Source organism: Amblyraja radiata, chromosome 16 (genome assembly GCF_010909765.2).
Source record: "Amblyraja radiata isolate CabotCenter1 chromosome 16, sAmbRad1.1.pri, whole genome shotgun sequence".
In the NCBI taxonomy this organism is placed as follows: Eukaryota; Metazoa; Chordata; class Chondrichthyes; order Rajiformes; family Rajidae; genus Amblyraja; species Amblyraja radiata.
The window spans coordinates 11,602,256-11,615,605 of NC_045971.1; positions in this window are offsets into that span (position 1 = coordinate 11,602,256).

Here is a 13,350-nt window from a genome sequence, read left to right on the forward strand (position 1 = left end):
CGAGGTTCAGGGGTGAATGACGTAAATATTTTCACACAATATGGGAACATCTCATGTTGTCTTGAAGGCTCCTCGGCCCACATCTGACTCTCTGTACTGTCACTATGGCAACGATGTCTATGAGCACTGGGCATTGTGACATCACACGATGGAACGTTCACCATTGGCTGGGGCTCCTGCATAGGCATATGTAAATGAATCCATTCCGATTGGACATATGTGAAGATTGGGCATTGTGACATCACACGATGGAACGCTCAGCAGGGGCTGGTGCTGGTGAAGGTTCTGTGGGTGTGAAGCCAGTTTAGTTTTGAAATATTGGGGGGGGGGGGGGGGGGGGTTAGGATTTGATTAAAAACGTACACTTAAACACGTCGAAATGTAATGAGGAACGGATACTTAGAAAGAAAAGAGAAATCTCTACCAAAATGGAAAAGATGTCGGCGATTCAGCGTTCCCCCTTATCCTTAAACTTTGACCCCTTGTTCTGGTCTTCCCCAACATCCGGAACAATCTTCCTGCATCTAGCCTGTCCAACCCCTTAAGAATTTTAAACGTCTCTATAAGATACCCCCTCAATCTTCTAAAATCTAGCGATTACAAGGCGAGTCTATCCAGTCTTTCTTCATATGAAAGTTCTGACATAACAGGAATCAGCCTGGTGAACCTTCTCTGTACTCCCTCTCTATGGCAACGATGTCTTTGAGCATTGGGCATTGTGACATCACACGATGGAACGTTCACCATTGGCTGGGTCTCCTGCATAGGCATATGTAAATGGATCCATTCCGATTGGACATATGTGAAGATTGGGCATTGTGACATCACACGATGGAACGTTCAGCAGGGGCTGGGGCTGGAGAAGGTTCTGTGGGTGTGAAGCCAGTTCAGTTTTGAAATATTGGGGGGGGGGGGGGAAGGATTTGATTAAAAACGTGTACCTAAACACGACTGAATGTAATGAGGAGCGGATACGTAGAAAGAAAAGTGAAATCTCTACCGAAATGGAAAAGATGTCGGCGATTCTGCGTCCAGTTTCGGAGTTGCAGGGAATCAATGGAAGAAATGTGACAGCCGGACGGAGTTCCGTTTCGGAATCTTGGGCGAGAGTTTTATATATTAATAGATAGATAGATATTGTTTTGTACTTCCCTCCATTGATGCTTCTTGACCCATTGAATTCCTTAGGCAGTCCTGATTTTTTGCTTTATAGTATCAGTAATCTCAGCTCAAATACCTGTTACCAATATCCTACATCTCTAATCATAGTCCATCGATAATAAACACATTATTTTATTTGACACACTGCAAAAGTAAATCCAACATAAAATAAACACTGCAAATCAAATTCATGAATTACATTTTATCCTACAGCATAAAATACATAACTGTTATGAATCTCCTTAGTGCTTGATCTTCCAAGTGTCCTTGGCTGAACGATACATCCTGCGAGGTGCTTCCTAGTTACTGCAACATGCTCACCACTGACTTTCAATGGAAAAGACTCTGGAAAGTCTGACTATGGACCCCACCTACCATATTGTACTTCCCATATTTTTGTGTTTTTTTTAATGTGTTGCAGCCGTGTATCTCTAAGATAAAAGTCTTACTGTATTTTTCAGCAGGCTAATGTATTTCAGGCAAAAATCCCCATAGGTCGAGGCAAAATTCCACAAAGCTAGATGTTTGCGATGCAAGACAGAGGCAATATACTGATGCAAGGATGCAAGGGAATATTTACATATGATGGTAGTAGTGCACAGTGTATCCAAGATACACATTCCAGGGTATAGATGTTTTATTCATGATAGAGAGAGATGTAAAAGAAGTTGCATCATTAATGAGGGAAAATGTTACAGCTGAACTCAGAGAAGACATTTTGGAGAACTCATCCAATTAGGCTATATGTGTAGATTTTAAGAATACGAACGGTCCTCATAGCCAACGGGAGGCAGAAGAACAAAGATATAGGCAGATTATGTAAATATGTAAAACAGGGTTGAAACAGTAGTTATTACAACTTGTCCAGTATTGACAGGGCTTTCCTGCTTATCACCTACCACACTAGTTTAAACTCTCCTGAGTTGCACAAGCAAATCTCTCTGCAAGGATATTCCACCAGTTTTGGTGCAACCATTCCTTCTTACATAGGTCCCACCTGTCCTAAAAGAGAATATGGAAGTTATAGAAGACTTAATTAAGACATTTATCATAGACAGCAGATGTCAGCTATTTTACGTAATAAGCTTATTGTACTCAGACTCACGTGATTGTAAGTTTTGCAGCACTTAACATTTATCTAGTAATCAAGGTACTAAACAAGTTACTTATTTTTACTTTTGTATCTGTATTATTAATAAATACATTTGTATCTTTGTGTGTAAACGTATAAACCAATATGTAACAATGTAATATGGTGTGTGTGTGTGTAGCCTTGGCTTTAATTGGCTTTAACTGAAACATAATGGTGGCAGGACAAGCTGGGACATTAGAAGTTAATTTTATGGGTGGCAAGTGAGGGATGAGATATGGACGGGAAATGTAAAGTGAAATAAGACTGAACCAAGGTCGAACGTAATGGTGGCGAGACAGTGAATACTAGAATCAAAGACAGATTGATGCAAAGGAGTACAGCATGAAAGACAGTGTAGCAGAGATAAGGCTGAAAGAGTGAAATAAAAGCTGCTTGTTTCTGTGAATCGGAGGGCAATTAGAGAACAGACAGGTGATGTCATCTCTGAATGTTCCAGCTGATGTTTGCAAATAAAGGCTTTCGTCTTCATGAAGAATTCTTCGTGTCTGTGTCATCTTATCCAACTTTAAGTCTCTAAACCACGACAAGAGCCCAATGATACAGGCATCTGCTCTCCTTCCTACACTAGCTTGTTAGCCACATTCAACTGTACAGTACTATTCCCCAATTTCTTGCCTTGGTAGCTCATGCCACAGGGAATAATCTAGATATTACAACTCTCAAGGTCCTGCTTTGAAACATTCTACCTAACTCCCTAAATTCCTTTTACATGACCTCATACCTCTACCTACCTAGATTGTTAGTACAAATACAGACCACAACCTCTGGCTTCTTACTCTACCTGTACAGAATGCTCTATGCCTGATCAGAGACATACATGAACCTGGCAGGTAACCTGGAAGGTAACACACCAGTCTGATGAAGGGTCTCGACCCAAAATGTCACCTTTTCCTTCTCTCCAGAGATGCTGCCTGTCCTGCTGAGTTACTCCAGCTTTTTGTGTCTATTTTCAGTTTAAACCAGCATCTGCAGCTCCTACCTACACGTCTGTTTCTCTGACTACAGAGTCCCTGATCACTATCGCTTGCTTGCATCTCGACTCTCCCTGCAATTTAACAGAGCAAGTTGTGATGCCATTGATCAGGCTGCTACTGTTGCTTTTCCCTGACAGGCCAACCCTTTCAATAGTATCCTCAGCAATACATTAGGAGTATAGTCACAGGAGACTCCTGCACCACTTGCCTGACCCTTCTGGTGGTCCCCCATCTGTCCCTGAAACTCCTAACTATAAAATATTTTGCCTGCATGCTCCTCGATGATCCATCTGCCAGCCACTCTAACTGATCCATGTTGTCTGAGAGTAGCTGCAGGGGTACAGTAGTTGTCAAGAACATTGGACTTCTTTCTGATCACCCACTTCTCGTAGGAGCACACCTCTGCCACTAACTACCATTACTATTCATCCAGGAACTATTAGTTTAAAAGAAAACAATGAGTATCTTACTGGAGAAAAAAAACCCAAATAGAGGTGTATGAATAGAATTACAGAGTTTAAGGCTTTCATAACTGAAGGCATGGCCACCAAAGGTGGAGTGATTCATTTGTGGCCATTTGAGCACAAAAATCTTGGAAAATTGTAAGGCAGTGGATGTTACAGGGCAATGGTGAGGCAGAACAATGGAAGGATTTGAAAACAAAGTTTAACCAGGAGTGAGCTAACACTGGGTATGTGGAAGAGAGTGCAAATTAGGACAAAGCAGCAGAATTTTGGCTGATCTCAAGTTTTTGAAATGTTGAGCAAAAGAGATTTGTTTGAACATTTTTGAGACAATACTGTAGGTCTTGAAATCATGAAGTTTAGATGTAACCATCAAAAAACAGATGAGCTGAGGAAGCTGTTAAATTTGGTCACATCATAAAGTTAGATAAATATATTATTCTCGAAAGCCAAATTTGATAGCAGGCTTGCAAGCAATCTAGTTCAGTCTAGCACGATTGCCAAGGAAAGGGATAGAATCATAATAAACATTTAGAAGCACATTTTACTCATTGACTATATGATGTTGAAGATGCCCCAATAACTTACACCGTTAAATTTGATCATATTATAAAGTTAGATAAATATATTATTCTTGAAAGCCGAATTTGATAGCGTTTGCAAGCAATCTAGTTCAGTCAAGCATGATTGCCAACGAAAGGGATAGAATCATAATAAACATTTGGAGGCATGTTTTACTCATTGACTATTTGATGTTGAAGATGCAGCCTGACATTTTAGCGAAATATTTTAGAGAGGTGTTCATGAATTTGAACCACCAGCATACATGTGGAAATAAACATTGCATTTTCAGATGATGTTATTAATGGGCACCATTATAAGTGAAATAGGGGCAAAAGGAAATACATATGGGAAGGTCCCAGAATGGTGCAGAGTTGGGAAGAGGATGACATAGCAGATGATTCTGTGGCTTTTTCTGGATAGAAAATAAACAAAACTAGGCATTCCAGGCACAACTAAAATTGGGTTCATAATCTAAAAATTGTGTCTGTAAATTTGTATGCTTGGTGCCAGGAATGATTAATTCAGGCAGATATTAAGCCTGTCATGAGAAAGGTTGCAGCTCCACCTTGAGGCTCTACCAGTTTGGCAACTCTCAAAGAAACGTTGCCGTGGATCTTTCAGGTTCTGTCAACGCCTGCTTCTGGATGAGTGACTTGCAGTCAGTGTGAGGCATTCCAATGTGAGTAACAATAGTAAGATTAAACGAGAACTTACCAGTTTGAAGTTTGATCTGTATTTTATGAGGAGTTACGATGAGGGATTACGTGAAGAAGCCCGCCAGGACGCATGCGTGCCATTCTTCAAAGCAGCGGTGTGAAATCACAGATAACTGTAATGACTAAACATAGTAAGATTAGAGAAGAGATACCAGTTAAGTATATGATCAAGGGTGGGAGCGGAGGGCACGTAATCCCTCATCGTAACTCCTCATAAAATACAGATCAAACTTCAAACTGGTAAGTTCTCGTTTAATCTTACTATTTTACTTCGGAGTCACATAAGTGACTATGTGAAGATTTTAATGCTCTGTGATTTCATGCCGTGGAAACAAGTCCATGCATCACGTCTGCCTTGATGACTGTAGGAGGAATTGTGTTAACATAATTTGGACATGAATTCGACATTGAAATCATAAAATTTGTTAACACAAAATTATAACCCCTTTTTATAGGTTTAAATTAATTTACAGAACTTAACATTTTTCTGCAAACGTTCCAGGTTTCATTACTGGTTTGTTGTAAAATAATTGGAATGTTTTTTCCCCAGACCATCCAGCTGCCTTGAGAATTTGGTCCATTGGTACATCCAACTGTATCGCTGCCGATGTAGCTGCAGCCCTGGTGGAATGAGATTTAAAAATATTAGTATCCACCCCAGCCTGTGTTAGCACCTGTTTCAGCCATCTTGAGATCGTCACTCTTTTGTGTGGTTGCTTGTGGCTGACCAAAAGTGCCTTCTCATTGCCTTAGGATTTTCGTTGTCTCCATGTATAACGACAGATGTCTTACTATACAGAGACGGTCATCTGTTGGGTATGACCTAAATTGTATATTGAGGCCTGCTGATCCCTGTCTGTTCTGCTTTACTAACTCATAGATATGAAACGTAATATTTTCTGTTGAGGAAGTCATGTTGTCCAGTCTTAGTTTATGCAGTGACTGTACCCTCTGTGCCGTGACCAATGCCATTAGCATGACTGTTTTTAATGTCAGTCTGTGTAGGGACAGAGCTGTTGCTGGAGACCAATTCCTGAGCATCTTCAGGACAACACTTACATCCCATATTTGGGAGTACCTGGTTCTTGGGGGATTAGTATTAAAAATTCCCCTCATAAGTTTTGTTACCAGTGGGTGAGTCCCAACAGAGTAACGCTCTGTCCCCTGCCATAGGTAAGTCGATAGGGCACTTCTGGCGCAGTTGATGGCACTGTAACTGAGCCCCTCATCATAGTGGAGGCCTGCCAGATATTCCAGAACAGATGGGATGTTCATGTCTCTGTAGGTGATGTTGTTTTTATGGCAGTACATCTCCCACTTCCTGATATAGACCAGATACTGTTTTTTGGTTGACTGTCTTTGGGCCGCCGAGATCATGTTCACTGTTCTGTCCATCAGCCCCAGTTGTAGTAGAGGTGTTTTTAAACTCTACAAATTAATAAGTTCAAATGTTTATGGCATGGGTGGCTATCCCTTGTTACGGGATGTAGCAATAAATCTGGTCTATGTGGGATGGTGATACATGGTTCTAATACCATGTTTAATACCACTGGGAACCATGGTTGAGTAGGCCAATCGGGTACTACCAAAATACCAGACACAGAGTCTTGTTGTATTTTCCTTAATACCCGACTGATGAGGCAGAAAGGAGGGAATGCGTAAATAAGCAATTTCCCCCCAATGCAGCGAAAATGCATCTGTCGCCGCTGCCCCAGGGTCTGGTTCCCATGAAACATAATTTGATAACTGGTGGTTAAGTCTGGATGCGAATAGATCGATATCTGGTGTTCCATATTTTGCTGTAATATCAGCAAATACTTTTTTATTCAACATCCATTCGGTATTTTCATTAAATTTGCGTGACCTGGTGTCTGCCACTAAATTTAGTCTTCCTGGTAGGTAAGTGGCTGATATCCAAATATCTCTCTGGATACACCATTGCCAAATTGTATTAGCCAGATTGTTACATGATGTCGATTTGTTTCCGCCCATGTGGTTAATGTATGCTACCACGGTGGTATTGTCTATCTGTAGTCTAACATGCTGGTGATATGACCCAGTACAATATGACTTTAGGCCATGTAATGCACCCAACATTTCCAGGTAGTTTATGCCCAGTGTGAGTAATAATGATGCCTCCTGAGCAGTCCATCTACCTCCACAGCTGGTGATGGTATTGGTGGCTCCCCACCCAAGTGCACTGGCATCAGTTTGTAGTACCATGGAAGGGTTACTGACAATGATTGGATTGGAACAAAGCCAGATCCATCCACCATTTTAGTTCCATTTTAGCTTTGATTGGTAGTTTCATAGGTCTGTCAAAGTGACCTGCATTAATTTTGAGTGCTTGTATTTTTGCTCTCTGTAAGTTTTGGTAATGTAGAGGTCCAAATTGTGTGGCTGGAAAGGCAGCCACCATTTTGCCAATTACTTTTGCTACCAATCTGATGGATGGTTTGCTGATGTCAATGAGGTTATTGCAAGCCTCTATTAAATCTCTAGCCTTTCCCTTAGGCAGAGTCACCGACATGTGAACTGAGTCAATGGTGAACCCCAAATAGTCCATAGTAGTGGAAGGCGTTAGTTTAGATTTAACTGGATGGATAATAAATCCCAGTTTTTCAAATAACTGTTTTGTGGCTGTTACAGTTTGTTTGGCCAATTCCAAAGTTTTGCCCACAATGAGTATGTCATCTAAATATGCCATGACCATGTGTTTACGTTTCCGTAGAAACGCTAGGGCTGGTTTCAAAATTTTTGTGAACAGCCTGGGGGCTGATGATAACCCATTTGGCAGTGCTTTATACTGCTAGCTTGTTCCATCCAGTTGAATTTTAAGTAACATCTGTGGTCACCTCGTATAGGCACTGAATAGTAAGCATCTTTTAAATCGATGCTGGCCATGAAGTAACCTTTGGAAATTAATTGTTTAGCAGTAACAAAGGTTTCCATTTTGAAGTGAATATATTGTACAAATGTATTCAATTTTGTCAGATCTATAATGATGCGACAACCACCATCTTTTTGGTTTTTGGTAAATATATTGGACACGAATTCTAATGGTTCGTGTTGAGTTTTCTCAATTACACCTTTTACATAAAGCCGCTCCAGTTCAGCTTGCGCTTTTGATTTTTCTTTATCAGAAAGCACGAACATTCGGTTCGGTATATGTTGAACTGGAGGGCTGTACTTGTGTATAAACTCTATTGTATATCCCTGGATACTGCTTAAGATGTAAGTATCGGTTGTTAACGTGCTCCATGCATTCAGAAAAGAGTGTAATCTCCCCCCAACCTCCATGCTCCCTGTATTTTGTAGGGAACCAGACCCACCTACCTCCATAGTTACCAGTGGCAGGTTTACTTCTTTTTTGTAGGTTCTTCGCTGCTGTTGTTGCGCTGGTGTCTGGATTTTCGGTTTGGTTGGCGTTGGAGGTCCCCGCACCTTCCAAGAAGGCTGGCCTGGACTATGGCTTAAAAAGACTCATGTTTTGAGTACCGGGCCTTCGAGCTTTCACCAGTTCTGCTGGTGGGTGCGTAGGGGTGCTGTCTTTGGCTGTAGTGGGTTTTTGTTGGAGTCCCTTTTATTAGTCCCATGGTTTTTGCTTCCTCATCAAGCTCCTTGACTTGCTTCGATAGGTTGCCTCCAAACAATAGTATTGGTGGTTTTGTGGTCCCAGGTTTGCACAGTTCCTGCACCCCTTGCACACTTGTCTTTCCTTCTGCGGACCACTCTTATGAGGTAGAAGCACTGTGCAGCCCTTCAAGAGGTACTGCTGTGGGTTTATCATAGGGCCCACAGTGACCCGACTCCATCTCCCGGAGTCTGTCACGTTGGAGCAAATGCTCCACACACCGCTCCATCCGGCTCCAGCGCTCTCGGTCGCTGGCCGCCCGCGGTTGTTCAAAGTCGGACTCCTCTGAGTCCACGACCTTGTTTGTTTTGTGTCTAGCCTTACCGCCCGGCCGCGTGGATCTGGCTGGTGCGGAGGCGACATCGGGCACAGCTGATCCCACTATCGGTGATCCGAGTGCCGCTGGCTGCTGCTGGCTGCCCGCTGCTCCGCGGTCCTCCCTCACCAGCTTTGTCGCAGCCCGTTGGTTTCTCCACCTGTAATCAGCATGGGAAAACACAAAAAGACCGCAGCTCTTACCTGCAGGTCCTGGTTTAAATTGTCGCAACGGGGGAACGTCATTCCACCCCGCCTCCTGCCGTTTTCGACTTGTCAAAAGTCGACGGCCCCATTCTGAATAGTCTCCCGCCCGGCCTGCGCGGGACAAAAAGTCGGCACAGCTGATCCCTTACGGGGGTAGTGCCTTCAGCTGCTGCTGGCTCCCGCAACTTTGCAGTCCTCCCCAGCCAGCTTTACTCGCAGCACTTGTGACCACTATTTTATCCAGCTTCCCCTCCTGTGTAAAAACAGCGCGGGGACAAAAACTACCGCAGAGTAAATCACTTACCTGCAGGTCGCGGTTTCAAACTTACCGCTGCAGGGGAACGTTCCACCCCGCCTGTCGTTTCGCAAGCGTGAAAGCGATATGACACGCATGCGTCCTGGCGGGCTTCTTCACGTAGTCACTAACGTGACTCCGAAGTAAAATTGCATAAGAGGCATTGCATGTGGTTGTATGTCATTGCAAAGTACTCCTCTGGAATTTTTCAGATATTGCACAAGACACATGGATAAACACAGAAATAAGTCGAGGACTGAGAATGCTCTGATTTTAATTCACTATTTATTTTTATACAAGTTGAATTGCATAGTACACAAAATGTTGGTGCTGCATAAGATTATTTCTAAGTATATGCATCCTCAATTTAAATTTTGCTTACATGCTTTAAATATATTGGACTTGGAAAGAAAGCATGTTTGAAAGGACCTTAGCCTATCTGTAGAGACATTTTTTTTGATGTATGGTTCCTATTCCATTTCTTGTTTTGCCAAAAAAACATGTGTAATAACACTGGACTGTTAAATTAAAAACCCAGACAAATGTTTAGACTAGAATTTCAAATTACACCCTCCGGCATGCTATGTTGAATGCATACCAGGAGAGGGAGGCAGCATGCTTATTCAGGCACGAAACAGCTAGTCTTTGCAACTTCACAAAACAAAAGTGAAACAGCAGGGTTAACATTTGTCCACAGACAATAATTATTTCCTGTAGTGTCCTTCAGGTGCTAGGACACCTGGAATTAAAGAGTCATACTCAAGAGGAAACCAGCCCTTCAGTCCAATTGGTCCATGTCACCCAAGATGCCTCGTATTCCAATGTTTGGCCCACATCCCTCTAAACTTTTCCTATTCATGAACCTGTCCAGATTTCTTTTAAATGTTGTTATAGTACCAGCCTCCTTTGGCAGATCATTCCAGAAACCTACCACCCTCCATGTGAAAATGTCAGCCCTCGGGTTCCCATTAAATCCTTCTCCTCTCACCTGAAAAGATATCATTCCTAAGGAACAGTCATTTTCATATGTCATAAAGAATTAGTATAAGGCTAACACACAAAATGTTGGAGATCTGGAATGCAAACCATACTGCCGGTGGATGGTTCAATGTTTCAGGTTGAGACCTTGCATCAGGACTGAGAATCTGGAGGGAAGAGAGCCAGTATAAATTGGTAAGGGAGATGGTTAAGACAAAGGCTGGGGTGATAAGTGGAATCAGGCAAAGGTGGGGATGATGGACATATGCAGCTATGTGGGGGAGGGGGCGGGGGCTGGTGGGTGATAGGTGGAAGCAGATAGCAACAAAAAAGATATGTGGATGAATGATAGGCAAGTAGAACGGGGGGGTTATATGGATAATGAATCTTCCAATTTCGGCTAATCCACATTCATGGTCCTTTACCATTCCTACTCTCTCTCTCCCTTTAACCAACTTTTTCATACCCACCCTCTTCCCCATTACCAATATTTGTTCCCTTCTCCCACTGAGTTTCATCTGCCCATCCCCTCATACCTATCCACCTTAGTTTCTGATCGTTTGATCTACCTTTTTTATTCCCTCCCCATTTGGTTCCATCTGCCATAATCCTTCCTTAATCTGTTTTTTTCCCCTTATTTGTTTCACCTATCACCCACTAGCTTGTCCCACAACTCCTCCCTCCCCCACATGGCACCATCTTCCCCCACGTGGCATGATTCTTCCCCCCTCATCCGGTTCCACCTATCATCTACCAACCCATTGCAACCCTTTCCTTCACTACAATTTGGCTATCCTCCCTGTGCATTTTCAGTGTGAAACTTGAAATAAGGTTTTGACCCAAAACACCAACTATCCTTTTCCCCTCCAAAGATGCTGTGCTCTTCTTGTGGTTTATTTTTTGGGGTCGGGTACTTTTCGGCGCTGCCGTTTTGGCGCCGCTGTTTCAGCGCATCCGTTTATAATATCTGTACTCATCAGAACCCTAACTCTAACCCTAACCCTAACCCTAACCCTAGATACCTCCAGATAAATAAAAGTGTTCCATGTGTCACAATACTCTGGGATAGTGAATTCCAGAGATTCATCACCCTCTGCAAGAAGTTCCTATGCCAAGGATATTGCAAGTGAGATTAGCTTTATGTTAACAAGTTTGGAAATTGATTTCCACTGGCCCACCGCTGTGGCACCCTAACCCTAACCCTAACCCTAGCCCTAACCCAAACCCATACCCTAACCTAAACTCTAACACCCCAAAACGGAGGCGCCCAAACGGCAGCGCCCGAATGGTACCATTCCGTATTTTTTGTTCTTGCAAGGCTGAAATTATTTTACTCGACCATAGACCTCCTTTGTATCAATTTTGTTATGCTTATAATGAAGAAAGGGTGTATTGTAACAGAGGCATTTAATTGTGGAAATAAGGATCATACAATGGTTGGAGGAAGTTAACAAAGCTGGCCAAACATTCAAAGAGATGGTAAACTTGAAAATAGGGTACTTCAGGAATATGTTTTTTTTTTTAAAGTAACCACATTTCACTAAGAAGGAAATGCTCGTTGGCAAAATAATTGAACCATGACGAGGCAGAATTGAAGACAGACATTAATAAAATAAGAAATAGGACAGCAGAGTTAAAATATAAAAAATGGTAAGATTGCATGGAGGATTAAACAAAATATTTATGGTTTTAAATAAACATTTGAAATAAAATTTGTATTCAAGGAAGCAACAGGCCCCACTGAAGAATCCAAAGAGCGTCACAGTATTGAGTAACTAAAAGGTTGACCATATAAAAGGAAAAGTGCTATTGTCTACCTTCCAAAAGGAAAAATATCATTTGAGGGCTCAACAAAGAAATATAAAGAACTAGACTAAGTGGGACTCATTGGGTCCCAGCATCACACTGGGAGGGCTGGTCCCCCAATGCAATATGCCACCTCTCCACCAATTCCAACATTGGAAATTCCCTCCTCCATCTTGCAGAGACTGAGCCACGCCCACACTTCTGGGTTTTATAGCCTTCATGGTGTGATTGACAGGAGAGAGAATCTCAACATTTTTTAAACACTAATAACTCTTTTATTTTTAATCGATGGAAAAAATCCTCGGCACCTGATGAGCGGAGGGGGACTCTGAGTAAGACGGCGAAAAATCACAGCTGTTTTTTCTAAAATCAATATAACAGAACAGTGTTTTTTCTAAAATCAATATAAAGCACAAACAGGAAGTGGTCAAGATTAGACTTTAAATTATATAGAAGGCAAGGCAACTTTAATTAGGCAAGGTAACTTTAATTAGGCAAGGTAACTTTAATTAGGCAAGGCAACTTTAATTAGGCAAGGCAACTTTAATTAAGCAACGCAACTTTAATTAGGCAACACAGCTTTAGCATTTCCAAACCAAAGGCAACGCAGCTTTAGCATTTCCAAACCAAAGGCAACGCAGTTTTAGCATTTCCAAACCAAAGGCAACGCAGCTTTAGCATTTCCAAACCAAAGGCAACGCAGCTTTAGCATTTCCAAACTATATTTTCAAACCACATTAAGAGCACTGACAGGTCAGTAAAACCACTCACAGTTTAGTAGACATGTGTTCAGTGTTATTCACAGCTCAGACGGAGAGACGTGACCCTCTCGCTCCCCCATCTTACAGAGACTGACTGAGGCACTCAACACTTCTGGGCTTTATAGTCCCTCCGGAAGGGGCGTGGCCTTCAGGAGAGAGAATCCCAACATTTTTTAAACACTAATAACTCTTTTATTTTTCATTGATGGGAAAAATCCTCTAGTCCTGTGCAGTGGATGGGGACTCTGAGTAAGATGGCCAAAAATCATAGCCATAAGTGGCAGTGTTCTTTCTAAAATCAATATACAGAACAACCGGAAAT